Genomic DNA, 26,476 nt, shown 5'->3' with positions numbered 1-26,476 from the left:
GTCCGACTCTTTGCGACCCCATGAACCGTAGCACACCAGGCCTCCCTGTCCATCACCAACTCCCAGAGTTTACCCAAACTCATGTCCATTGAGTCGGTGATGCCATCCAACCTTCTCATCCTCTGTCGTCCCCTTCTCCTCCTGCCCTCAATCTTTCCCAACATCAGGGTCTTTTCCAATGAGTTAGCTCTTTGCATCAGGTGGCCAAAATATTGGAGTTTCAGCTTCAATATCAGTCCTTCCAATGAACACCCAGGACTGATCTCCTTCAGGATGGACTGGTTGGATCTCCTTGCAGTCCAAGGGACTCTCAAGAGTCTTCTCTAACACCACAGTTCAAAAGCATCAATTCTTCAGTGCTCAGCTTTCTTCACAGTCCAACTCTCACATCCATACATAACTACTGGAAAAACCATAGCTTTGACTAGATGGACCTTTGTTGACAAAGTAATGTCTCTGCTTTTTAATATGCTATCTAGGTTGGTCATAACTTTCCTTCCAAGGAGTAAGCGTCTTTTAAGTTCATGGCTGCAATCACTGTCTGCAGTGATTTTGGAGCCCAAAAAAATAAAGTCAGGCACTGTTTCCACTGTTTCTCCATCTATTTGCCATGAAGTGATGGAACCAGATGCCATGATCTTAGTTTTCTGAATGTTGAGCTTTAACCCAACTTTTTCACTCTCCTCTTTCATGTTTATCAAGAGGCTCTTTAGTTCCTCTTCACTTTCTGCCATAAGGCTGGTGTCATCTGCATATCTGAGGTTATTGATATTTCTCCCAGCAATCTTAATTCCAGCTTGTGCTTCCTCCAGCCCAGTGCTTCTCATGATGTACTCTGCATATGTTAAATAAGCAGGGTGACAATATACAGCCTTGACACACTCCTTTTCCTATTTGGAATCAGTCTGTTGTTCCATGTCCAGTTCTAACTGTTGCTTCCTGACCTGCATACAGATTTCTCAGGAGGCAGGTCAGGTGATCTGGTATTCCCATCTCTTTCAGAATTTTCCACCGTTATTGTGATCCACATGGTCAAAGCCTTTGGCATAGTCAATAAAGCAGAAGTAGATGTTTTTCTGGAACTTTCTTGCTTTTCGATGATCCAGCAAATGTTGGCAATTTGATCTCTGATTCCTCTGCCTTTTCTAGAACCAGCTTGAACATCTGGAAGTTACGAGAAGTTACCACTCTTATGGCAGAAAGCAAAGAGGAACTAAAGAGCCTTTTGACTCACTGGAAAAGACCCTGATGCTGGGAAAGATTGAAGGCGGGAGGAGAAGGGGACAACAGAGGATGAGATGGTTTGATAGCATCACTGATTTGAGTTTGAGCAGGCTCTGGGAGCTGGTGAGGGACAGGGAAGGCTGGCGTGCTGCAATCCATGGAATCGCAAAGAGTTGGACATGACTGAGTGCTGGAACTGAAGTGAACTTAACAACATCATAGGGGAGATGAATTAATTAGGATAAACGCTGGGCCATAATAATATTCAAAAATATAATGGCTTAAATAATATCAAACTTTATATCCTCATAAAACAATCCACTAAGGGCAGATCAGGTAGTCAGGAATTCATCTCTTTGTCGTCCTCAAAGTATTTCCCTCACCTGCATGGCCAGACAGGATCCAAACTGTGGGAGGGGGGAAGGCAAAGGTAAGGGTCTGTTTCTTTCAAAAGCATGACCCAAAAGTTACACACATGTTTTTCAGTCACATTGTATTGGCCAGAACCTGGTCACCTGGCCATGCCATGCCATGCCATAAAGCACGCTAGAAAATACAGTCTTCAGCTGGGCAAAATGTGCTCAGTTGAAATTTGTATTACTGTAGGAAAAAAGAATCAACAGTGAGAAATGACTAGCAGTATCTGTTACTAGTTACAGATACTAACAGTATCTGCCAAAGAAAGTTAGCAATGGAGTTAAAATCAGAAAAGATGGCGTTTCCCTGGTGGAATCTGCCTGCCAATGGAAGGGACACAGGTTCAATCCCTGCTCTGTGGAAGATCCCACATGCTGCAAGGCAACTAAGCTCATGCACCACAACTACCAAACCTGTGCTCTACAACCTGAAAGCCACAACTATTGAGCCCATGTGCTGCAACTCCTGAAGCCCGTGTGCCCGAGAGCCCATGCTCCACAACAAGAGAAGCCACTGCAATGAGAAGCCCGCACACCGCAAGGAGAGAGTAGCCCCCATTCTCTGCAACTAGAAAAAGCCCGCACAGAGCAATGAAGACCTAGCACAGACAACAAATACACAGATCAAATTTTTATTAACAAAGTAGAAGAGGAAAAGTGCATCTGATTGGGAATTAGGAAACAGGGGTTATAGTCCTAATTCAGCCTTACCCTGATTAAACCAAATTTTGACCCATGTTTCAACCTGAGTTCTTAGTGAGTCTTCTAAACTGTCCCTGTGCACAGAGAAAGAGACAGCAAAGACCTAGAGCGTGCCTTCCTAATCTTTCAGTTAAGTCCTGTTCTTTGTTAGACAGTGACCCTTTGAGGTGGTCATTATCCCCAAGTCTGCCAAAACCAAGGAATGGCTATGACCTCTGGGCTAAAATTTGCCCAGATCCCAGATGAGAAGCAGGGTTATACTGGATGGCACATGATTAAATAAAATTCTCCACTGGCAGTGAATAAGATGTCCCTTTTTTATGCCATCACCAGCAATTTTCTTGCAGAAGTTTCAGTGAATGATACTGGGGCTGGAAGTGTAAGGAGCTGTATTATTTATATATAAATCTAAGCTGGTGCAGCAATGAAAATAATTACCTTTCTCTTCAGTGTAAAATAAGCCTTCTCATTGTAGCCTTAATTTTGAAAGGAAAGGAAGTTAATTTTAATTAATGAAAGTTAATGCTTTTAATTAAACATCTGCTCTATTTTCACATGCACATAGAAGTTTGCTTAAAGATATAATCAGTCAATCCTAAAGGAAATCAACGCTGAATATTCATTGGAGGGACTGATGCTGAAGCTGAAGATTCAATACTTTGACCCCTTGATGTGAAGAGCCAACTCTTGGAAAAGAGTCTGATGCAGGGAAAGATTGAAAGCAAAAGAAGGTTACAGCAGAGGATGAGATAGTTACATAGCATCACTGACTCAATGGACATAAATTTGAGCAAACTCCAGGAAATAGTGGAGGACAGAGGAGCCTGGCATGCTGCAGTCCATGGGGTCGCAAAGAGTTGGCCATGACAAAGCAAGTGCACAACAACAAACAACTAAATACTGAGAGTGATAACAGAAGCTTTGTTTTGCTATGTGCAGAACACAACTAATCACAAGAATTAAACAAAAATTGGTCAATATATTTAGTACATATCTTTGAGTGCATCTAATTTCTGTATTACAAGATACAGTGAATAAACAACTTTATCTCTGCCAGTAAAATTTAGCTTAATCCTTCTTTAAATTTCTATCACTGATAAAAATTAAACAAATTTAATAACTTTTAAAACATCATTTTTTTTCAAAATTTATTCCTGTAGATTATGTAATTTTAATCACCTAGCAACTCTGAAGCAAAAACATTTTTATCAATGAACAGAGATTTGCATGTATAGCTCATATTAAACACATTGATAATAAGAATAGCTTAAGCTCTATCTTAGCAGGTACCAAGAGTATAGATGATGATGTCAAAGATGAGTCATAAAATAAAAGGATTTCAGGGCTGTAGAAAGCTGTATCTTTCTGGATGAATGGAAGAGCAAATATTTGCTTTATGGTGCCATTCACCAAGAGGCACAAGGATTCTGCCTCACGTGCTTTTGTTGGCTGAGAGCACAAGCAGCATTCAGAACATTAAAATATATTATAAACAGTACACTAAAATGTATAATATGTAGATGGATAATTTGTGTCTCTATATATATTCATACATACATTTTATGCATGTGTGTTGATGTGTGTATATATATATATATGTAATTTTTTTCCTCTCCAGCCCTAAGCAAACACCAATCTACTTTGTCTCTGTAGATTTCCCTATCTTAGACTTTATATGAATGGGATCAGATAATACCTTGACTTTTGTGGCAACTTCTTTCACTTAGAATGTTTTCAAGTTTCATCCAAGACACAGCATGTATCAGTATTTTGTCCTTTTTCACGACCCAATAATATTCCACTGCAGTACATTTTATTATTCATTCATCCACTTATACATAGTTGGATTGTTTTCACCTTTTGACTGCTTTGAATAATGCTGCTATATGTGCAAGTTTTTATGTGGACAGAGGTCTTCATTTCTCGTGGCTATATATACATAGGGGTGGAATTGCTGGGTCATATGTTAACTATGTTAATTACTTGAGGAACTGCCAGATCATTTTTCGAAGTGGATATATCCTTCTACATTCCCACCAGCAACATATGAAGGATCCTATTTCTCCACATTCCAGCTTGGACTTTTCCTTGAATAATAGCTTATTTGCTAAGAATGGTGGCACAGGAGAGGGGGGCAACACCCCAAGGAGCTAGCAGAGGCCATACAGCCCTGGGCAGCCTACTTTCCAATTCTTTTAATGCGGGAGTAAAATAAATCTCTATCTCATTTAATCCACTGTTACTGTGTGTCTCTGCTAAGGGCAGTTTAACACAATTCCTAATTCATGTGGTCCCATTAGCAATCTAGAACCAGCTTAACACAATTCCTAATTCATGTGGTCCCATTAGCAATCTAGAACCTGGGAAGCACCCCCAAAAAGATCATTGAATATGTAAAGATTTTTTGATCCTGTTACGTTCTAGAAAATGCACATTATTTCTGCCACAATTTCACATTCCAGCGTTCAATAGCCATTCTCTTCTTGGTACCTGTGTTCCAATTACCTGCATTTTGAGGAGATCCTGTGAACACACAAGCAACTTGCCGTCCGACTGGCTCTGGATGTCTAGGTTTGGCTCGCTAACAAATGTATCCACCACAAAGCCAGTCTTCTCAGAAATTGTTTCCAGTTCTCACTAGCACCTTGTAGGTGCTCTGCAAGACTGAAACACCTTGATGTACAGAAGGAATGGAAGTATTATAAATGGAGCAATTTTTTAAATGGGAAGGGAAAGCCCTCCTTGTGGCAATGCAGGACAAGCACCAGTTTATTTCTTCCTTTAAGTATTATCCCCAATGTTCAGTTCAGTTCAGTTCAGTTCAGTCGCTCAGTCATGCCCGACTCTTTGCGACCCCATGAATCGCAGCACGCCAGGCCTCCCTGTCCATCACCAACTCCCAGAGTTTACTCAAACTCATGCCCATCGAGTCGGTGATGCCATCCAGCCATCTCATCCTCTGTCGTCCCCTTCTCCTCCTGCCCCCAATCCCTCCCAGCATCAGGGTCTTTTCCAATGTATCAACTCTTCGCATGAGGTGGCCAAAGTACTGGAGTTTCAGCTTCAATGTTAGGACAACCTGAATAATGATGAAAAGTCATTTAACACTTAATGTTAAACTCTTTATGTTAAACCCAAAGCATTTCAGTGCCATGTTGACTAACATGGCCTTTTGTTAGGTAAAAGGAAACCTGAGTAATTAGTTTCATGAATCAGCTTTCTTTCTCACTCCCCCCAGTACCTGTGTTCCAATTATTTGCATTTTGAGAAGATACTGTGAATACCAAGCAACCTGCCATTCTACTGGCTCTAGATGTCTAAAGCTCATTGATGCCAAAGCTCATTAACAAATGTATCTACCACAAAGCCAATCTTTAATAAATAGGGCTTCTAATACATTTTCAGTAAATAACCAGTAAATAGCCTTGGTGGAAAGGAGAACATTAGAATCGGGAAATTTTGTGACCTATTTTTCTCTGAATGCTTTGATTAACTAATTGATACATTCAGCAACATTTATTGAGCAACTACTATGTTACAAATAACACTTCATTCTGTTAAAAAAAAATGTTTCTTTTAAACTCCCTAAGCTAGGTTTTTACAAGTTAATGGTTCTTGGAATCAAATATTTTAAAACAAAATATCTTAATCATCTCCCTTTTGCAAGGAAGTCTTTTTTTCTCATTTTAAAAGGATTTTTTCCCCTTTTTATAAACAGGACAATCATTTGGCTTGTGTTATGAACAGATTCATTTGAAGGCTTCTTATAAATTTCAGTTATATATGAGCAATGTTTTTCTTTTCTCAATTTTCTCCTAAATCTCAGCTTCTCATCAATTTGCTGTTTCATAGATCCTATTCATTCAGCATTTGGTTTATTCACATTTTTTAAGGACTTGATATTTGCTCAGCTCTATATTTTGTGCCCTACTGGGACAGGCTCAAATCCATTTGTGACAAACAGAAACCCCAAAGAATATATCCAGAGAATTATGTCAACTTTAAAGGTTATATAAATTCCTGGAGCTGTACCATCTTACTACCTTTCTATTAAAAGATCAACATCTTCTATATTTTTTCTGTTTCCATCTTGGTCAGACACCTTTCTATCCTGTATGTTAGCCATTCAGTCCTATCGGACTTTTTGCAACCCCATGGACAGTAGCCCACCAGGCTCCTCTGTCCATGGAATTGTCCAGGCAAGAATGCTGGAGTGGGTTGCCACTTCCTTCTCCAGGGGATCTTCCTGATCCAGGGATTGAACCCAGATCTGCTGAATTGCAAGGGGATTCTATAATGTTTGAGCCACCAGGGAAGCCCCTTTCTATCTTGAGATTAAATCTCTTGGTTCAGACAACCCTGGATTCAAACTTATGCTCAACATCCTATTAGCTGAATGCCTTTATGGTACTCTGGGCAACGTTTACATCTGTAAAATATGGATAATACTCTACCCACATTATTGGGTTGCTGAAGGATTACAGTAAATGTAAAGTATACAGCATATGCCTGGCACATAACAAGCAGCCCATTCATGTTACCTGTGGATTTCAGGCTTGTTTGCGTCATTACTCAATCATCTTTCCTTTCACCCCGTTAAATTGTTTCAATCAGTGACTATCAATGAACCTTTTAAGAAATATATAACATGAGGGATGAGTCATAGCACATTAAGACTGCTTTTCAGCATAGATGATTTTAGCAAGCAACACCTTTTCTTCATGTGATCACAGCAGGGTACTCAAAAACAAGAGGTTGGTTCTTTCCTGTTGACAAAGAATAAGAGAAGATGAAATTACTCTAAGTGTCAGTAACCTAGGTAAAAACGATATGTGAATATATGGGGATGAAATATATATATATACAGTTATTTTTCTTTTCATAGAGCCTTTTACCATTAAGCCCAAACTTGATTCCCAGATAGAGGCCTCTGTAACTTTTTTTGGCATTGGAGTCAAGACACGTCCTGTCCTCTAAAGCCACGGAAATCAATCGTGGAGGGAAGTCGCACGCGCAACGCACAGCACAGTGGGAACCCCGGGGCGTCCGCGGCTGTTCCCACCTGTCGGCCAGGTCATTGTGACGCAAATTCTATGGACACGTGGAACACCTGCGGGAGAGCCGGGGCGGGGTCACCCTGGGCGGCGGATCCGAGCGGGGGGCACCCCAGGAGATGGGGGTCGAGCAAGGACCCGAGGGAGTAGAGAGAAGGAGACTCACTCCCCCCATCCCGGACCCGCCCCAAACGAGGTGAGGCCATCGGCCCCTCCCTGCTCTGGGTCCCGGGGTCCGGCCGAGAGGGGTCGCCCGCTGGGCGTCCTCGGAGGGGGAGAAACAGGGAGGGGAGGCGGCGGCGGGGTCGCGGCCCTGGGAGCTCGCGGGGAGGCCGGGGCGCCCGCTCCCCCCGGCCGCTGCGCTGCGCTGCGGCGCGCACGGGCTCCGCCGGCTGCTATTCCGGCTGGCGGCGACCGCCGCAGGAAGGACCGGTTCCTGTGCTCCCTCCGCCCCCTTCCCTCGCCTTCTGCTGACGCTGACGTCGGATGAGGGAGCTGGAGGAACGCTCCGTTCGCGGCCGGGAGGCTCCCGGGGGCCGGGGCTCCGAGGTACCTGCCCTCCGGGGCCCGGGCGGGGGCGAGCTGGGCGGGCGGCAGGCTGCCGCGGGAGATTCCCGGCAGCCGGGGCGGTCGGGGGCGCCAGCCTGGGGCTGCCAGCCCTGCCCTCCGCGCGCTGGGTGACAGACAGGTCGCCTCCTCCTACCCCCCCATCCCCGTGCGGGCACCGCCACAAGCCCCTTCCCCTTCCCCGCCTCCGCCCTGGGGCCTGGGAAGGTCTGGAGGCTGCGCGCGCCTCGAGAGCGCGCGCCCGCCCCGGGGCAGCGGGAGGGACGCGTTCCGACTCCGGCCGCAGCTCTGGACTCCGCGTCGGCGGCACCCTTCCCCCTCCCGCGCACCCCGCCCGCGCCGGGCCTCGCCTCCCCGGCCCTGCCGGCCCCGGGACCCCGCGGTCCCTCCTGGGCCGGGACTTGACTTGTTGCCGAGTTCACCTGCCGCAGCCCCCGGTGTTCGGCTTTTTCCCTTCTCCCCATTCCCCATCTTTGGCGGAGGTGGAAGGGAGCACCAGAAGCACTCGTACCAGGAGGCCTGAGGTGGAGCCCGTCCCCCCTCCCCGGGTGAGGTGCTCCGAGCCTCGGACCGGACTGGAGCGGGACCCCCTAAGCAGGCCAGGTCCCCGCGAACCCCCGCGCGCCCGTTTCCTTTGGGTGCCGCTGACGCCGCCTTTCCTGCCTCGCGGCTCTCCTGCTTCCTCTAGAAACGAACATATCCTGTTATTACGTCTGCCTTTGCCCAGAGCGACTGTCCATTAACCTTCCCCGTTGCCTTCTGACTTGGCGTGCCCCTGAAGGCCCCTCAGCTTCTCTTTGGGCATCTTAAAAACGGTGCGTGCGCCTTTTCCCTGGCGAGAGGCATATAGTTTAGAAAGGGAATGGGGTTCTCTCCTAGATACCATAAAAAAATTATCACCAGAAAGGGTGCTGGTGGCAGCCTTAGTATCTGAGATCTGGTAACCCTGTAAAAATTATCAGGGCCTAGAAAATGTACTACCAGATCGTTTGAAAATGATATTGAATGTAGGAAGAAAAGCACAGAAGGCATTGGTCATTAATTCCTATAAATTATGACTCACTGCAAACATGTTCATGTCCAAACATTTCAGTAAAAACTCGCCAGAAAAATACCAAGTTGGTTTCTGAGGACCTTTAGTTCGGTTTTTCTGAGAGCTGAACTGTTCTCTGAGCTGAGGGAATGAAATAGGAAATGCCTACTGGTTTGAAATCAGTGGTCCAGATTCTGTTTCTTACCTTCTGTTCAAAACACACACTTTTTTTTTTTTTTTTTTTACTTTTAAGTAAGTTTTCAAGTCAGTTTTTTGGTTTGTTTGTTTTAGGTTTAAGTCTTTATTTTTGAAACATCGTGTGAGAATACATACCATAGGGGCAAAATTCTTTGGTTTTAGACTGCCATATATATCTAGTTTAAGGAGATGTAGCTTTCTAGTTGTATCGTTTTTTCCATCAAATAGGTAAAGAGTTGTACTGCTATTATAGATGAACCTTTAGAAAATGACAGTTAAGCTGGTGAATACTAATTATAATAGTGGAGAGACCCAAGGCTGAAAAGCTAATTGTGGACACTCAACCTAATGGGGCATTAACTGCTAAAGATACCGGATGGTAAATGCCTGGCAACTTCATTATATAGCTCTTTCCTTCATTTAATCCACCTTTGTACCTATCTGACTGCTTTCTCTGAGCATCTTTATTGCCATGCATTTCTCTCCACGTCAGCCTTATGAAAAACACAGAAAATTTTGTTACTCAAAAAACCTTCAAAACTGCTGCATTTTCAGTGTATTTGACTAGAGAGTACATTTTTTTTTTTTTTTCAGGTGCCAGCAGGTTTATCAGAGAAAGAGATGTGTGGCAACTGTGAAGTGACATGGCAGGGTCAGCCAGTTTCCGTGTGAACTTTTAAGTTACAGAAACCTCCTTCAGGAGAAAGTGGTGAAGTTAATAGGCCACAAGGATCAGGAAGAATTCTTCCTCTTTATTGGTTGAGCTGTACATCTGGAAACCTGAGGTGGGGTGGGAACATTTAGGATCAGTGCACTGGCTGCTAATGTCCTTTTTATTCCATCTGCACTTTCAGATTTATGGGAACCATGGACAAGGGTGCTATCTGTATGTTTATGTCCATGAGGCAACATAGATCACTGATTAATTCACCTTTTCCCCTTCTTCACCCCCATTCAGAATCTGCCTCAGTAAAGCCTTTAAACTCAAATACCAGTATAGGAGGAACATTCCCCCTCCCCCCGCTCAGGCTGTCACATTTTATATCACTGTCATATCTAGCACCGTGGACAATGGGCAAGGACAGGCTTTGGATCCCAGTGGAGCAGGATTGGAGCCCCAGCTGCAGCACATAATTAGCCACGTGACCTTGAGCAAGTTATTTCAGCTTTCCAGGTCCTTATTTGCTTATCTATAGAGCAGGAATATCCACCTTACATTTATACACACACACACACAGACATATATATAATGACTTTCACAGTAAATAGGACTCAAGTTGGGCTTCCCAGGTGGTGCTAGTGGTAAAGAATCTGCCTGCCGATGCAGGAGACGCAATTTGATCCCTGGGTCAGGAAGATCCCCTGAAGAAGGAAATGGCAACCCACTCCAGTATTCTTGCCTGAAGAATCCCATGGACAGAGGAGCCTTGCAGGCTACAGTCTGTGGGGTCACAAAGAGTTGGACAGGACTGAGCACACACACACAGCAGGACTCAAGTAATAGTAACTTAATTATTCTTTCACATGCTAAACATATGTGCTGTCTATATCTGAGAAGGATGCTGCTGCCTTTCGCTCATGATAGAGAACGCATTCCAGTTGGTTTTGAGTTGTTGCGGTGATTTTGTACCAATCCTGAGAATTTGGGCTTTATGGCATCCTCCCTCAAGTTGGGCAGTGCAGCCTGTGGTTGAGGAATAAAGCAAAGCTAATTTGTTCCATTAGGGGTAGACCTTCTAAACCCCTCCCGCTCAAATGTGATCCATGGACCAGCAACGTTGACCTCCCTAAGAGCTTCTAAGACAGGTGGAATCTCAACCCACCCTCCCCCGACCGCATGTCCACTGAATAAGAATCTCATCTTAACAAGATCCCCAAGTGAGTCCTATGTACATTAAAGTTAGAGAAGCATTGTCCTAACCTGGCATTTATTAAACTTTTCTGTCTGATAGAATCATTTGGGGGCTTGTTAAGTGTGGATTCCCGGCCAGGCAGCTCCCATCAGGTAGCTCTGATGCCTAGGCTTCTCCCACTGATCTTTGAGAACATGCTCACTCAGTGGTGTCTGAGCCTTTGTGACCCCATGGACTGTAGTCCACCAGGCTCTTCTCTCCATGGGATTTCCCAGGCAAGAATACTGGAGTGGGAAGCCCAGTCTTTGAGAAACACTGCACCTAGCTTTTTATGCAGCAGAGTATACTAAGATGGGCTTCTGCCCTCTTCTTTAACAAAGCATGTTGGCAGATACGACCTTTGATATTCAATTCCCTTTGAGGTAAATAGGTGTTATAAATCCCTATCTATCTGCTTAGGAAAATTAGGACTATGACCATGATTTGCTGCTGTGGATAATGCATATGGTAGAACTGCCTGATCCTCTATAAATCATAGTTGACCATGCTTCCACGACTCTAGCATCCAAATTAAGGCCCTGAAGTAATTTCAAATTTCAGTGAATCTCTCCAGGACACAGATGACTCTAAGGTGTTCTATACACACTTTTAAAACAAAGCCTTCCTTCTGTGTGACTCGCGGCCAATTACTTAGGATAAGTAACTGATTTTGAGCTTCAGCCATAAAATGAGGATGACGTCCCCTGGACAGTGTCGCCAGGATAAGCATACCGTGCACAGAGCATTCATGTTGGTGCCTGAGAAGTGTTAGTTCCTCAACTCATAGTAGCTACTTGTCCCATTGTAAACCTAGTGAGAGGGTGAGTTCGTGGAAAGGGGAGACAATGGCATTGCTCATGATGAGGAGTCTCTGCTGCTGGTTAGATGATGTCATTCATCAGACCTTCGGCCAAATCAGAGAAGAGGGGTCAGCGCTCAGTTCTCAGCAAGCATTTGCTGTGTGCGTCATGTGCCATGCCTCGTTCCGGTACTGGGAATCCCAAGACAAGACCCAGACCCTTCACTGCTCTGGAGAAGCCTGCAGCCTAGGGAGGGAGATCAATGGGTCAGGTGACGATTACATTTCAGGAAACGTAGGGAGAGGTGAAGCCCAGGGCAGAGACACCCAACCCAGGTGGGGCGGAGGGCAGAGAAAACTGAGAAGATTCATGGAGGGGGTGACCCTTGAGTTAAGCCTTAAAGGACCAATAAGAATTTGGCAGGTCAGAGAAGGTGATGAGTGGAGAGAGAGTTTCCCATGCAGTACCCAGGTGTACCAAGGGAGGGAATACCGGCAAATAGTCCTCTTGCCTGGAACCCAGTGTGCATGCATGCCTCTTACTGTCCGAATGACCTTGGGCAAGTTTGATCACCTGTGAGCTGAGAGGCTTAAGTGTATTAATCAGGGTAAGCAGAGGACCCGTTTCAGTTTGTGGTGTACAGTCATGGAGAGCTGGTGAAAATATTAGTAGAAAATAAGGGACTGATGTTAGAAAGCTATTAGAATTAGAGGAAAGTAAAGGGGTCATTTTTAGAAGACATTTTACAGAAAGTACATAGAATTGAAAGAGGATGCCTGAAAAAGACAATGCAATGAATTACCATGGGGTTGGATATGTGAGGTATCTATATTCAGTGATGACCAATGAGTGTATAGATAATGGTATATTGCTAACCCTGAGAGTCTAGACTTGAGAGTGGTAGGCCCTTCTCATTCTGTGGTGAGAGTATTTGTGCAAGAAGTGATTATAAAGTATTGCAGCTACTTTCCCAGACCACACATTAAAATCCATCCCATTGCTCACCAGCATCATGATCTCTCACACCCACTGCTCTGTTCCCAGAATAGGGCATGAAAACCTAATGGTACTTAGGGGAAATTCAGCCTTCTCTGCATGTTTCTTTGATAGTACATCCTAGACCAGGGACCAAGGAGCTACTTGGCACGCCCTGTTCTTCTTGGTAAGAACCCTGAGAGCCGCCAGGAGTCTTCAGCAAGGTTTTGTTGTGTATAAGCATGATGGAAGCTACGGGTTTGGGAGTAACAGCACCTGAGCCTGTGATAGGAGAGATTGTTTCTGTACAGAAGCTGAGCCCATTATCCGAGCTTCCCTGGTGGCTCAGTGGTAAGGAATCTGCCTGCCAATGCAGGACACTCAAGAGACCAGGGTTAGAGCTCTGGGTTGGGAAGATGCCCTGAGAAGGAAATGGCAACAAACTCCAGTGTTCTTGCCTGGGAAATCCCATGGACAGAGGAGCCTGGTGGGCTACAGTCTATGAGGTCACAAAAGAGACATAACTCAGCGACTGAACAACGAACTAACAACAAGCCCATTATCCAACCCTTTGGTCCAGGAGTAGAGTGGAGTGCTTAAAAACAGGATTTTGCAAGTCAAAAGCAGCCTTTCATTTACTAGTTGTTGACTTTGGGCAAATGATTTCACCTTTGTTTCTCACTTGCAAAATGGGCCATATGCCCTTCTGATATTGGCGGGACTCTGCTCAGGGCTTCACACGTGTAGAGGGCAGCACGTAGTTATTGCCCTTTATCCAGCACATGTTTACTGAAGGCCTGCTGTGTTTCAGATTCTGTGCTTGGTGTAAGGAGGCAAAGATGAACCAGTTAGGACTCCTCTCCTCAAAGGACTTCCAGGCCAGTGCAGGGGCGCGCATGCGCGCTCTGTCGTGTCGGACTCTTTGTGACCTCGTGGACCTGCCCGGCTTCTGTGTCCTTGGGGTTTTCCTGGCAGGAATACTAGAGTGGGTTGCCATCTCCTCCTCTAGAGGATATTCCCGACCCAAGGATCAAACCTGCATCTCCTGCATTGGATTTTTTAACTATTGAGCCACCTGGGAAGGGCTAGTATGTGTGTGTGTGTGTGTTTTTTGGGGGGGGATGCAGATGTAATCAGCTCATTGCAGGAGAATAATGGGACTGCAGGGCACCACCAGCATTGGTGTGGGGCAGTTAATTCTCTAGTGGGGAGGGCAGGAGTGGGAGGCCCCTGGGGAGAAGGAGCACAGGTGTTGGTTTGGGGAAGACTTCACTGAGGAGGTGATATTTGAGGAGAGTCTTGAGGTAAGATTAAGTTGTTGTTTAGTCATTGAGTTGTGTCCACTTCTTTGCAACCCCGTGGACTATAGCCCACCAGGCTCCTCTGTCCATGGGATTTCCCAGGCAAAAATACTGGAGTGGTTGCCATTTCCTCCTCCAGGGTATCTTCCCAACACAGGGATTGAACCCATGTCTCCTGCATTAGCAGGATTTGCATGTTATACAAAGAGTTCAGACAATGGTGTAAAAGATTAGAAAGGGTAGATACAAGGATGGTTTTGCCTCTGAAGGCCTAGACTAAGCCCTGACTGTGAATCTAAAAGGAGGAGATGTGTTTAGTAGCTTTTTAGGAGGTAGGATGAAGAGGACTGGGAGACTGGCTACAAAAGATGAGAAGTCAAGTTTCCAACTTGGCCACTCAGTAGATTTCCTGCTAGTAATTAGCACTGGGACCACAGGAAGGAGAAAAATTGAGGGGGTGGAGATGGAGAGAGAATTTTAGTTTTAGAAGTGCTGAATTTGAAGTGCCTATTGGATGACCGTGAAGATGACCAGAGGGAGTTGGCGATTTAAAACCCCTCTCCAGAGTGCTAGGGGGCTCCCCTTGCAGCTCAGATTGTAAAGAATCAACCTGCAATGCAGGAGACACGGGATCGATCCCTGGGTCGGGAAGATCCCCTGGAGAAGAGAAGGGCAACCCACTCCAGTATTCTTGCCTTTGGAATCCCATGGACAGAGGAGCCTGGCTGGGCTGCAGTCCATGGGGTTGCAGAGAGTCGTTCACCACTGAGCACGTACACACACACACACACAACCCACACACACATGCCAGAGCACCAGATCCACATTTATAAAGAGTCATACATGACTGAGCATGTACACACACACACGTGCACACACACACACACACACACACACACACACACACACACCCCAGAGTGCCAGATCTACATTTTGATCCTCCCACTGTAGCCTCTGGAGAGGGGTTTAATTTTAGAAGTCATACAGCTGTTGATCGAAGCCCCAGAAGAGAGTTAAATCAGCTAGAGAGAGCAAGTAGAGTGTAATAGAAGACAGCCAAGGTTGGAACCTTTTTGTTATTTAGTCACTCAGTCATGTCCGACTCTTTACGATCCCATGCGCTGTAGCCCCACCAGGTTCCTCTGCCCATGGGATTCTCCAGGCAAGAATGCTGGAGTGGGTTGCCATTCCATCCTCTAGGGGATCTTCCCGACCCAGGGATCGAACCCGGGTCTTCTGCATTGGCAGCCAGATTCTTTCCCACTGAACCACCTGGGAAGTCCTGGAACCTTGCAGGTCGTTGATATTCAAGAGGTGCACACATAGAGGGAAAGGAGCCAACAAAGGAAGCTGAAAAGTTGCAAAAGTGTAGAGAGTGTTTACTGAGCAATAGAGGAAGGGGAGCCTAGTCAAAGGCCGAGTGAGAGAAGGACCTTAGTTGGGCTCACAGTGAAAACCTTCCTCTGGTGTGGTGGAGCAAGGAAGCACGCTGTGTGGGCTTAGAAGAACTCCCTCTGTGAAGAGAAGGAAGAGGATGCTGACTGGAGGAAGAAAGAGGTTGAAGAATATGGGTTGAAGGCAGAAAGGGAGGTTGATTGACTTGAAAGAGAAGGAATAATAGATGGAATAAGGTGGGAAGGGCCAAGAGGGTGAGGCCGGTCCCTTGTGAAGAGAAAGGAACAGCAGTGGGCATAGTCATGGCGCTGGATGTCCCCCAAAAATGAGTAGTGGTGATGAGGAGAGGAAGCTGTGAAAGAAAGGACCCAGTGCAGTGCCCAGGGCCATGATTCCCCATAGAGCGTGAGGAGGGAGCCTGGGCATCGTCCTCCTGGGGCGTTTCCTCCTGCCTCCTGCTCCCTGGAGGCCAGGAGCTGAGTGACCTTGGATCTCATGCCTTTTCCTCAGCATTGCCATAGGCAGCACGGGCGTCATCGTGAAGTAGGTAAACTTGCACCGGTGCCAAACCACTGCCCACTTTCTGCTTCCTGCTTCTCTCTTGTCTGCACGCCTGACCTGAAGCCCTGCGCCTTTGGGATACTTCCTGGTGGTTCTTTCTGCTTGTTCTTCCTGCCTTACCACGTGTATGCCCAATGGTCCTGTCTTTCCTGATTCCCACCAGAAAAACTGGTCTTGTGCCTGATTTGTTATTAATAATGATTAATAATTCATATTAGTAAAGCAGTTCTACTGCTGTTACTTATTTCAGTCAACCTCTTCCCTAAGAAAGTAGCAATAACCTGGAAAAGAGATCTTTTATTAGTTCTTGGATAACACCAACCAGATGATCCACTTTAGGCAAGGGTGGGTCTGCTAATCAAGGTACATGAAAACACAGAGCTCTCTCCCTCTGCTTCCCTTTACTGTTGACTTTTAGTTGAAGGTCTTCCTCTTGCATCTCCCTCCCCTTCCTAGGCTGCCTTCATCCCCTGCTCTTGTGTGTGCATGCTAAGTTGCTTCAGCCGTGTCTGACTCTGTGGGACCCCGTGGATTGTAGCCCACCAGGCTCCTCTGTCCATGGGATTTTCCAGGCAGGAGTACTGGAGTGGATTACCATTGCCTTCTCCAGAGGATCGTCCTGACCCAGGGATCAAACCCACATCTCATGTCTCCTGCATTGGCAGGTGGTTCTGTACCACTAGTGCCCCCTGGCCCCTTGCTCTTGCTGCTGCTGCTGCTAAGTCGCCTCAATCATGTCCAACTCTGTGCGACCCCATAGACGGCAGCCCACCAGGCTCCCCCGTCCCTGGGATTCTCCAGGCAAGAACTCTGGAGTGGGTTGCCATTTCCTTCTCCAGTGCATCAAAGTGAAAAGTGAAAGTGAAGTTGCTCAGTCGTGTCTGACTCTTCGCCACCCCATGGACTGTAGCCTACCAGGCTCCTCTGTCCATGGGATTTTCTGGTCAAGAGTACTGGAGTGGGGTGCCATTGCCTTCTCCAGGGGATCTTCCTGACCCAGGGATCAAACCCACGTCTCTTATGTCTCCTGCATTAGCAGGTGGTTCTTTACCACGAGTGCCGCTTTGCCCTTAAGCTAGCCCAAACTCCAACATGATTCAGGGACCACTACTTCACCAAAGAAAGTCCTTGAATCTGTGCCGTTTCCAAAGAAAGGAGTTCATGCTGGTTTATTCACAGGACCTGTGCACAGCGTAGACATTTTATAAACAACATACTGGTGTCTGTGTGTTTCAGTAATTTAAAACTAATGAAAAAGGCTTACTCTATGCCTTCGGACGTTTTCTTCTGTTCTGGGTCTCTGTTAGCTCATCTCTGAAAGGAGAAGATAGGACTGAATGATCTGTAAGTCCTCTGCTACCTCTGAGTGACCTGTGGAGGCCTAAGAAATTACTTGATCATTTCTGTAAGAAGCTTTAAATTGTGAATGTAACCTTAAAGAACAAGAGCTTTATAAACGCTAGTGTCTTGCAGATTGTTCTGATTGTTGACATTGTGCTTATGTGTAATTTCATAGAGGTGTCATCACTGCATTCATATTTTTGTCTTCCTTCACACTTATAATATTATTGACCATTCATATTTGTATATGAATTATGTATATTTCATTTATAAATATATGCATGCATTTTATATATGTAGGTGTTTATATGTGTGCTTTTGTGTGTGTGTATAGTGAGAGAGTGATTGATTTATCTTCTCACTTTTGATGATCTAATGGTAGTTCATCCACTTCACTAAATCATTTTTATAAATCTGATTTTAAAGAGAGAGTATTTTACATATAGAGTTTGATCTTTTTAAAGCAATTTATTGTGAAAATGCAGATTGTAGGTCATTTTAAAACACCATATTGTAGGTCATTTAAAAAGACTATGTATACATATATACACAGACACACATATATATAGTTTATGTACATATACATATATAAGTGAGATTTTATTTTTATAATGATGTATATGACAGTGTAATTGTCAGAGAGATTCTGGGGAGAAAACTCTATAAAAATATCTATATCTGTATAGAATATTGGTGACCTGAAAATTAATTTTTGGTTCTTTACTGCTTTGCTTAATGCCTTAGACCAAAGCTATGTAATAAAAATGTAAGGGCAGCCACATTTGTAATTTAAAACATTCTAGTGGGCACATTGAAACAATGAAAAAGAAGCAGAGAAAATTAGATAATATATTTATTTAATGCATCCAAAATATTATTTCAACATAAAATATAAAAATACATATATAAAATATAAATAAATATAAATGTAATTTGTAACATAACATAAATATATTTATATATAATATAGCAACATAACTATATAAATTTTAAGTATACATACATAAATCAATATAAAGTACATATAATTTTAGCAACATAAAATATAAATAAGTATGAAATATAAATTTCTTATTGGACACTTTACTTGTGGGATTACTAAGTCTTCAAAATATACTGTGTGTTTTACTTGAAAGCATATCTGTATTCAAACTAGCCATATTTCCAAGCTGCTCAATAACCATGTTTGGCTAGTGGCTGATGTATTGGATAACACAGTCTTGGATGAGAAAATTAGTTTATCTAAGATTAATTTTTCAAAAAATTGTATCCCAGTTATAAAATGCAGTGTTAAAATTTAAAGAAAATATGTATTCCCATCATTTAATGATGCTGTGTGCTGGCAGTTAAGGGTCTAGTATTTCTTGTTTTTTTTTTTTAATTTATGTATTTGGCTGCACTGGGTCTTAGTTGCAGCTCTTGAGTTCTTTAGTTGCGGCATGCAAACTCTTGGTTGCAGCATGTGGATCTAGTTCTCTGACCAGGGATTGAATCCAGGTCCCCTGCATTGGGAGCATAGAGTCTTAGTCACTGGACCACCAGGGAAGTCCCATAGAGTCTAGTATTTCTTGACAGAAGTTGATTGGAACCTTTGAGTAGTGTGTTCCTTCATTGTTCACCTTGTGAGGTTAAGCTTTTACAGAAAAGGCACTATAAATACCAGAGATTAAAATCCATTTGCTAAATTGTATTTGAAAGTTGCATATACCAAACTAAATAAAGTCAAAGGTGAGTATATAATTTATACAGCAAGGTCTTTAAAAAAAATCCTTCCTTTAGCAAAGATACACTATTTGTTCTTTTTCTATTTCCAGTCTTCTACTCCATTTCATATTATTTGCTCTTGTAGATTCCCTTGAGGTTTTTTTCAGGGCCAGCCTTGTTATTGCCATCATGATTTTTGTCACAGCACAAAATTCACCTTTGATTCTCCTAAACAAGCAGGGTTGTAAGCAAGAGAAAAAATAGCAAGACCTAGATCATGCCCCTTCTGAGCAATTTGAGTTTGGGGGTTATTTTGTTTTTAGTTTCTTTCATGGGGCCGTATTATTTTTAACTAAAATTAATATTAAAGATGAAAGCCTTTTAGAAAATACATTAGCTTTTTTAAGTTTCTTTAAGTATGAGATGCTGTATTTGATATATTCCTTTGAGAGACATCTCTTAGAAGAGAGGAAGAGACTCAGGAAAACATGAGGTTGCTAACTGGCTGACTAGTGTTTTGGACCTAGAATTCCTCCATGAAAACTTGATCTTTAACCTGACCTCCAAGAAGTCTCTATTTCCAGAAACCCAATTTCCTCATCTTTAAAAAGGAACATGTTGTGTTCATTATCTCTAAGCTTTCTCTTAAGTGAAGGTCGCTCAGTCGTGTCCAACCTTTTGCTACCCCATGGACTGTATAGTCCTGAATTCTCCTGAACACTGGAGTGGGCAGCCTTTCTCTTCTCCAGGGGATCTTCCCAACCCAGGGATTGAACCCAGATCTCCTGCATTGCAGGCAGATTCTTTACCAGCTGAGCCACAGGGAAGCCCAAGAATACTGGAGAGGGTAGCCTATCCCTTCTGCAGCAGATGTTCCCAACCCAGGAATTGAACTGGGGTCTCCTGCATTGCAGGTGGATTCTTTACCAGCTGAGCTACGAGGGAAGCTCATCCTCTGAAAAATAATTAAAATCAGCTTTATGGTTTTGTGAATAAGGGCAACCTAGATGTCAGCTAGCTTCATCTACTATTTTACAGTTAAGCCAAGTGTAAGATGAGCAAGCCATGCTTCAGTTTGACTTCCCAGGTCACACTAGTGGTAAAGAACCCGCCTGCCAAAGCAGGAAACATAAAAGATCAGGGTTTGATCCTGGGTCGGGAGGATGCCCTAGGGTAGGAAACAGCAACCCACTCCAGTATTCTTACTTGGAGAATCCCATGCACAGAGGAGCCTGGTGATTGCACAGGGTTGCAAAAGAGTCAGACACAACTGAAATGATTTGGCACACAAGTGGAAGAGGGATAAGCTTGTATCATGATCATGGGCTTACAGGCTTTTATTTTATACTAAGCAGAATATTGGGAGACAAGTTATATTGGCATTGGAAATATTTACTTCAGGATATGATTTTAATAGAGTTAGGGAGTTATTAAAGCTTAGTTAATGCCTGGATATAATACTTGAGCTGTTTTGAAACATGAATGATCATTTAACAATATCCTAAGCCACAATTCATTAACAAAAATGCAAATTTTAATAGAGACTTGCACATGTAGGGTTTAAATGAAAAGTCATCCATCTTTTAGCTGCCTTGAATACGGTTAGAATTCTGCTTTCCTCCCATAAGATTTGCTGACTCACAAAATTAAAGCATGACTCATAAAATTAAATCATGATGGTGTTTCACATTTGCTTGTGAATTTATGAAATGTCAAAAATCATTTGCAGGAGACTCAAACTCAACTGAAAACAGAACCCATTTAAAGTTCTGTGGAATACTCAAGTAGTCATAACCTTATCAAAATCTGAAAAGGAAAGCTGGGTGATATCTGAGACATAGGAGAAACACCCATAAAAACTAGTCAGAATCACATTACTTTAATGTTTGGCTTTTGAAGGGATAGAAGATGATTCAAGTTCCCACCCTCCACAGGGAACCCTTTTTCTCAACTATGTGTGAACACATTTTGATGAATCAATATTGAAATAATAATAATAAATGCAGTTAGTTACGTCTGGAGGAATTGCTTTAGTTTTTCCTCCCCATTTCTACTGAAACTATTTAAACATTTATACTTAAAACACTTTTCCTTCTGTATGTGGGGAATTCTAAGAATCTTCCTAGACATGAGAAAAGGGTGAAAGTGTTAGTTCCTCAGTAGTGTCCAACTCTTTGCAGCCCCATGGCCTGTAACTCACCAGGCTCCTCTGTCCATGAAATTTTCCAGGCAAGAATACTGGAGGTTGTAGCCATTTCCTTCTCCAGGGCATTTTCCCAACCCAGGGATCAAACCCAGGTCTCCTACAGTGCAGGGGGATCCTTTACCATCTGAGCCACCAAAGAAGCCCAAGAGAAAGTGACTAGAGATAAACTTTTGGGGGGGAAAGATGAAAAATATATTGAGCAAAATAAGAAGGAGGAACATTATTTTTTAACATGGTACCTAGCACCTCTGACAAATGTGTATTTCTTCTGTCCATTTGGCAATTCATCAGAAGCCTGTGTCTGAGTCCTGGTGCTGGAGCCAGTTTGCTTTGTCCTCTCTGGATCACAGGTCCCCAGTTTAAAAGGAAGGGGCTTTGTTCTGTTGTTTCTTAATGACCTTTAGATTCTAAATTATACAATTTATATTAGTTCTGTGGTTGTATGTCAGAGAAATAAAACCAACTATTGAAAACTGGTAGTAGTTCTAGATGAAATTGTTCTCTGAAAAAAACAGAAAGGTGGAATGAGGAGAAAATTATATAAATTAGTACCCTGCAATGGGAAGTTAAATCCAGGAGACCTGCTAGAGGTGTCCAAATTTGTTATGAAAAGTCGGTTAGGAACTCTCTAGCAAAGACAGGACACAGAAGGTAATCTCTACATGTGAAATAAACCGCGTCACACGTCTGCCCTCCAGGAGCTACAAACTGTATCTAAATGCTGGAGAGTGACGAAAGGTGCTTTCAGAGATTGGTCCCCATGTGTCCCCGTGTGTCCCCGGCCACAGCGCTTGTTCTTAAACGTTGCAGGGGTGCACAGCTGCTTATGGTTGGTTGAGTGTGTGCGCGCGTGCACATGCACACACACACACACCCCCATGCAGTTCTACTGCAGAAGCAGTTTGCTCTTTGCTTTCCCGCTGTCTGCAATAATACCCTCCCAGCATACCCGCAGGCTGCCTCGGTGGCACTAGTGGTAAAGAACCCTCCTGCCAGTACAGGAGAGGCAAGAGATGAGGGTTCGATCCCTGGGTCAGAGAGACCCCCTGGAGTAAGGAAATGTGGCGTCCCATGCCAGTCTGTATTCTTGTCTGGGATAGCCCACGGGCAGAGGAGCCTGGCGGGCTACAGTCCATGGGGCCGCAAAGAATGGGACATAACCGGGCAACCGAGCGCACGTACCCACACACACGCCTACCCGTCTCCTGGCCAGCAACTACTGATTCTTGGAACCCCATGGCCTACAGGGGCCATGTAGGAAGTCAGCCCAGTGCCCTGACCTCTCTTTCCTTCTAACCCTGGGCACCTCCCCCTGCCGTGACACTTACTCCCCATCACAGGAAGCGCTCGGCACTCCCTGACTAAGTGAAGATTCTCCTCTTCACTTACACACACAAGTAGCCCCGAAAGCCTGTGGCAGGTAGTGATGGGTAATTTTATAGAGGTTTAATTTTAAAGAATTATTCTGTATTTCATCAGATATATGAACTCATTGCTCTTTCACCATCTTATGTTGCATGAAGAAGAAAAATGACTACCAAACAGTTGACAAGGTATCGATTGTAGGACACATCCCAGCTTCAGGAATGTTGCAGTGTGAACAGATCTGCATCTGAGATTTGGTGACATGTAGTGCCATGAAGCTGGTGTTTGGGAATGAATGATCTTACTATGGGATGATTCAGACATACCCCCCTGCACCTACGTATACTGTAAGACTGTTCTGTTCTCTTGCAAAGTGTGTTTAAATGCTGATGTGCACAACAGAATGAAGCGCTTTAAGATGGTGACAGTTTTCAGTTAGAAAATAGAGACTTTGAATAAATTAGACAAATGACAAATTTGGCAGTGGTTCCGATCTGCAATTCAAGAGAATCCGCCATATGCTCAGTGCAGATTAAGGAGAAGGGGATACTGGACTCAGCTTCAGCTAGGACTCCAGCTAATAGAAAACCTGCTCACTAAGGGAGGAGAAAAACCTATTGCTTAAGTTGGACAAGGAATTAATCTGAGACATGAAACCTGTGCAAGAAATAGGACACAGTTAGGAAACATGAGGCAAAAGGAAGCTTACTGTTTTTGTGGGTTGAGAGTATTGGTTTGGTGACATATAACTACTCATCTTTACCTTTACTCTGAGTAAGGGTTGGCTCAAGAATTTTAGACTCTTTGCATAATTCAAATATAATCAGAAGTGCCATCAGCAAACTCCCTAAGCTCCTAGAAAAGGGTTGTGGGCCAGAATAAATGTTCAGTGCAGCTGAAGGCAGCCTGTATGGAATGAAAATACTTAACGCATGTTACATTTCCAAGGAGGAGAATTCAGTATCAGGATTTGAGGCAGCTAAAATTGACTCCTTTTGGAGCAGTGCATCAAACTTTGCTTAAACTAGGCTTGCTTTAGTGTTCTATGAAGCTTAAAGTTATTCAGAAGAAACTTTTGCATATGTGTTGGCCAACCTGTGTGTTCAGAACGGCTTTTCAGTAGCTATAGAAAATAGAAACAAGTGGGACAGCTGTGGTCTGTCCACATGGGTAGATAAAATTGAAGAGTCAACTCACCAAGCATGTAAGAAAAGCAGAGATGAGAATGGGCATAATGATTGCACAGAACCCTGTAGAAAATGTAAACAAAATATCCCTCCTCCCTGTTCGTCCAGTTTTCCCCTCGTGGCAGGATGGTCTCTCAGCCACGTGGGTATATTTGAGGACACTTCCTGTTTTGAATGCCTGGCCTTAGAGCCTCAGGAAATGGCAACCCACTCCAGTCTTCTTGCTTTGGAAATCACATGAACAGAGGAGCCTGGCAGGCTACAGTCCTTGGGGTTGCAAAGAGTCAGACACAGCTGAGCGACTGAGCACCCTGGAGCCTGAGCTGGAGACATCACAACCCCGTCAGAGTGCAGCCCGGGAGAGTCTTCAGAAGCCTAGGTTGGTGGTCTTGCTGTCAGCCTCAGGGTCGCTGCTGGCCTCAGCGCTGTCCTACCTCTGAGCGGGGCTACGTCTTTCCCCTTTATTACTCGTCTGAGACACAGAACCTGCTCTTCACTCACTCATCCCTTCACCCTCAGGGTTGCTGCATCAGAACTAGGAACTCACTTTTCATTGATCTGTTAATTCATGGGTCCCTGCTTCTTTGAGTAGGTCTTAAATTATTATTGGTTCATCTGCTTTGTCCTCGGGGAGACAGAGTTTAGTGAGGCACAAACATCCATGCGGTCAGGTGCTGCTGAATTGAACAATATTGGTGCTTTTATTTTTCTTATCATGGGACTCAGAGTCCAGAAGTAACTTGATACTTGCTCTTCATTGCCTATCTCCCAAGGTAAGGTGACCACAAGTAGAACTTGAGGAAGTCTCTGTGCTATTAACAACCATTTATTTGGGGTTTCTTGCATAAGTGCCTTGTGGCAGAAGTGGAGAAATAGCTTCCTGTGCAGAATCATGAATTGAAGTATTAGCTATTCTTAGACTTTATTTTATAGGGCAAGTGATATTTTTACAGCAGAATTTACAAATTTGGGGATACATGAAGATTTCTTTAGGTGTCTCTTGCAAATGTCAGGAGTCTCCTGGATCTGGAAATTATGTTTGTATTCATCAGTCTTTCCTGCTCAGCCTGCTTTGTCTACTACTATAGCCAATAATCACATGTATCGTTTGAGCATTTAATGTCACTAGTTTCAATGTAAAGTGCACACAAGATTTCAGACTTGATAGAAAATCATGAGTGCAAATATACAATTTGCAATTTTTAAATTGATTGCATGTTGAAATAATGTTTTAAGATATATTGCATGAAGTAAAATATATTTAAACTTTTTTACCATTTCTTTTAACTTTTTTTTTAATGAATGACTTTTCCTGTTAGTCTTTGCTAGGATTGGTATTTTCAACTTTGTGTGTTTGTTTAGAGTGTAACCATTCTAAAAGATGTGTAGGATATCTCATAGCTGGTTCTATTTGCTTTTCCCTAATGTACAATGCATTTATTTTCTCATAATTCCCTTGTTATCAGTGTCTTTGTATATGATTTTATTCCCATTTGTATACCTTCTATGGTGAGGTGTCTATACTTGCCCTTTTTTTTTTAACATTTGACTCCCTTCACCCGTTTCTCCAGCCACTTACCACCCACCTCTGGCAACCACCAATCTGATATGAGCTTGTTTTTTGTTTGTTTTTGATTCCACATATAAGTGAGATTAGAATGTATTTGTCTTTCTCTATCTGATATATTTCAGTGAGCGTAATGCCCTCAAAGTACATTTATGTTGTTGCAAATGGCAAGGTTTCAGTCTTTTTTATGTCTGAATAGTATCCCATTAGGGCTTCCCAGGGGGCTCAGTAGTAAAGAATCTACCTGCCAGGCAGATGTGGGTTCGATCCCTGGGTCAGGAAGATCCCCTGACCCACTCCAGTATTCTTGCCTGAAGAATTCCATGGACAGAGGAGCCTGGTGGGCTGTAGTCTATGGGGTCACAAAGAGTCGGACATGACTTAGCAATTAAACAGCAGCAAGCAGCAGCAGGAATATCCCATTTTTTATGTATACGTGTTTGTATGTATATGAATGTGTATACACACACATGTTACAATTTATCCGTTCAGGCATCAGTGGACACTGGAAATTTAGGCTGTTTCTGTATCTTGGCTATCATGAATAAGGCTGCAATGAACATGGGGGTGCAAATATCTTTTTGAGTTAGTGTTTTCATTTCAGATAAATAATCAGAAGTAGAGCTGCTAGATTGTATGGTAGTTGTATTTTTAATTTCTTAAGGAACCACCATACTGTTTTCTCTAGGGGCTATGCCAGTTTACATTCCCACCAACAGTGCACAAAGGTTCTCTTCTCCACATCCTTGCCAACACTTGCTATCTCTTGCCTTTTTGATAATAGCCATTCTGACAGGTTTGAGGTGATACCTCATTGTGGTTTTGATTTGTATTTCCCTGATGATTTAGCATATTTCCACGTACCTGTTGGCCATCTGTATGTCTTCTTGAGAAAAATGTCTATTCAGATCTTCTCCTCATCTTCAGATCAGATTGTTTTGTTTTTGCTGAGTTGTATGAGTTCTTTATATATTTTGGATATTACCCC

General features: G+C 43.6%; 1 protein-coding gene and 1 long non-coding RNA gene across 17 annotated transcripts in view; one reads left to right on the top strand and one right to left on the bottom strand.

Moving 5' to 3' along the window:
• Positions 1–5,361: 5,361 nt before the first annotated feature.
• On the bottom strand, positions 5,362–7,364 carry LOC122438137. The gene is made up of 3 exons (XR_006268453.1): positions 7,238–7,364; positions 6,884–7,108; positions 5,362–5,421 (listed from the first exon to the last, which is right to left on the bottom strand). It is a non-coding gene; the product is annotated as an uncharacterized LOC122438137 (long non-coding RNA).
• A 102-nt stretch (positions 7,365–7,466) lies between these two features.
• ICA1 (islet cell autoantigen 1) overlaps positions 7,467–26,476 on the top strand; it is a 159,893-nt gene continuing 140,883 nt past the window's right edge. For 4 of the 16 annotated variants that reach the window (XM_043462710.1, XM_043462702.1, XM_043462709.1 and 1 more), the window contains exon 1: positions 7,811–7,945. The gene's annotated coding sequence lies outside the window, so the exon portion shown is untranslated. Of the gene's footprint in view, positions 7,593–7,810; positions 7,946–9,788; positions 9,980–24,029; positions 24,301–26,476 lie in introns of those variants that run through there. The other 12 variants (XM_043462700.1, XM_043462703.1, XM_043462696.1 and 9 more) reach the window with 9 other exon arrangements.

Source organism: Cervus canadensis, chromosome 3 (assembly GCF_019320065.1).
Source record: "Cervus canadensis isolate Bull #8, Minnesota chromosome 3, ASM1932006v1, whole genome shotgun sequence".
NCBI lineage: Eukaryota > Metazoa > Chordata > Mammalia > Artiodactyla > Cervidae > Cervus > Cervus canadensis.
This window is presented reverse-complemented; position numbering and strand designations above follow the sequence as displayed.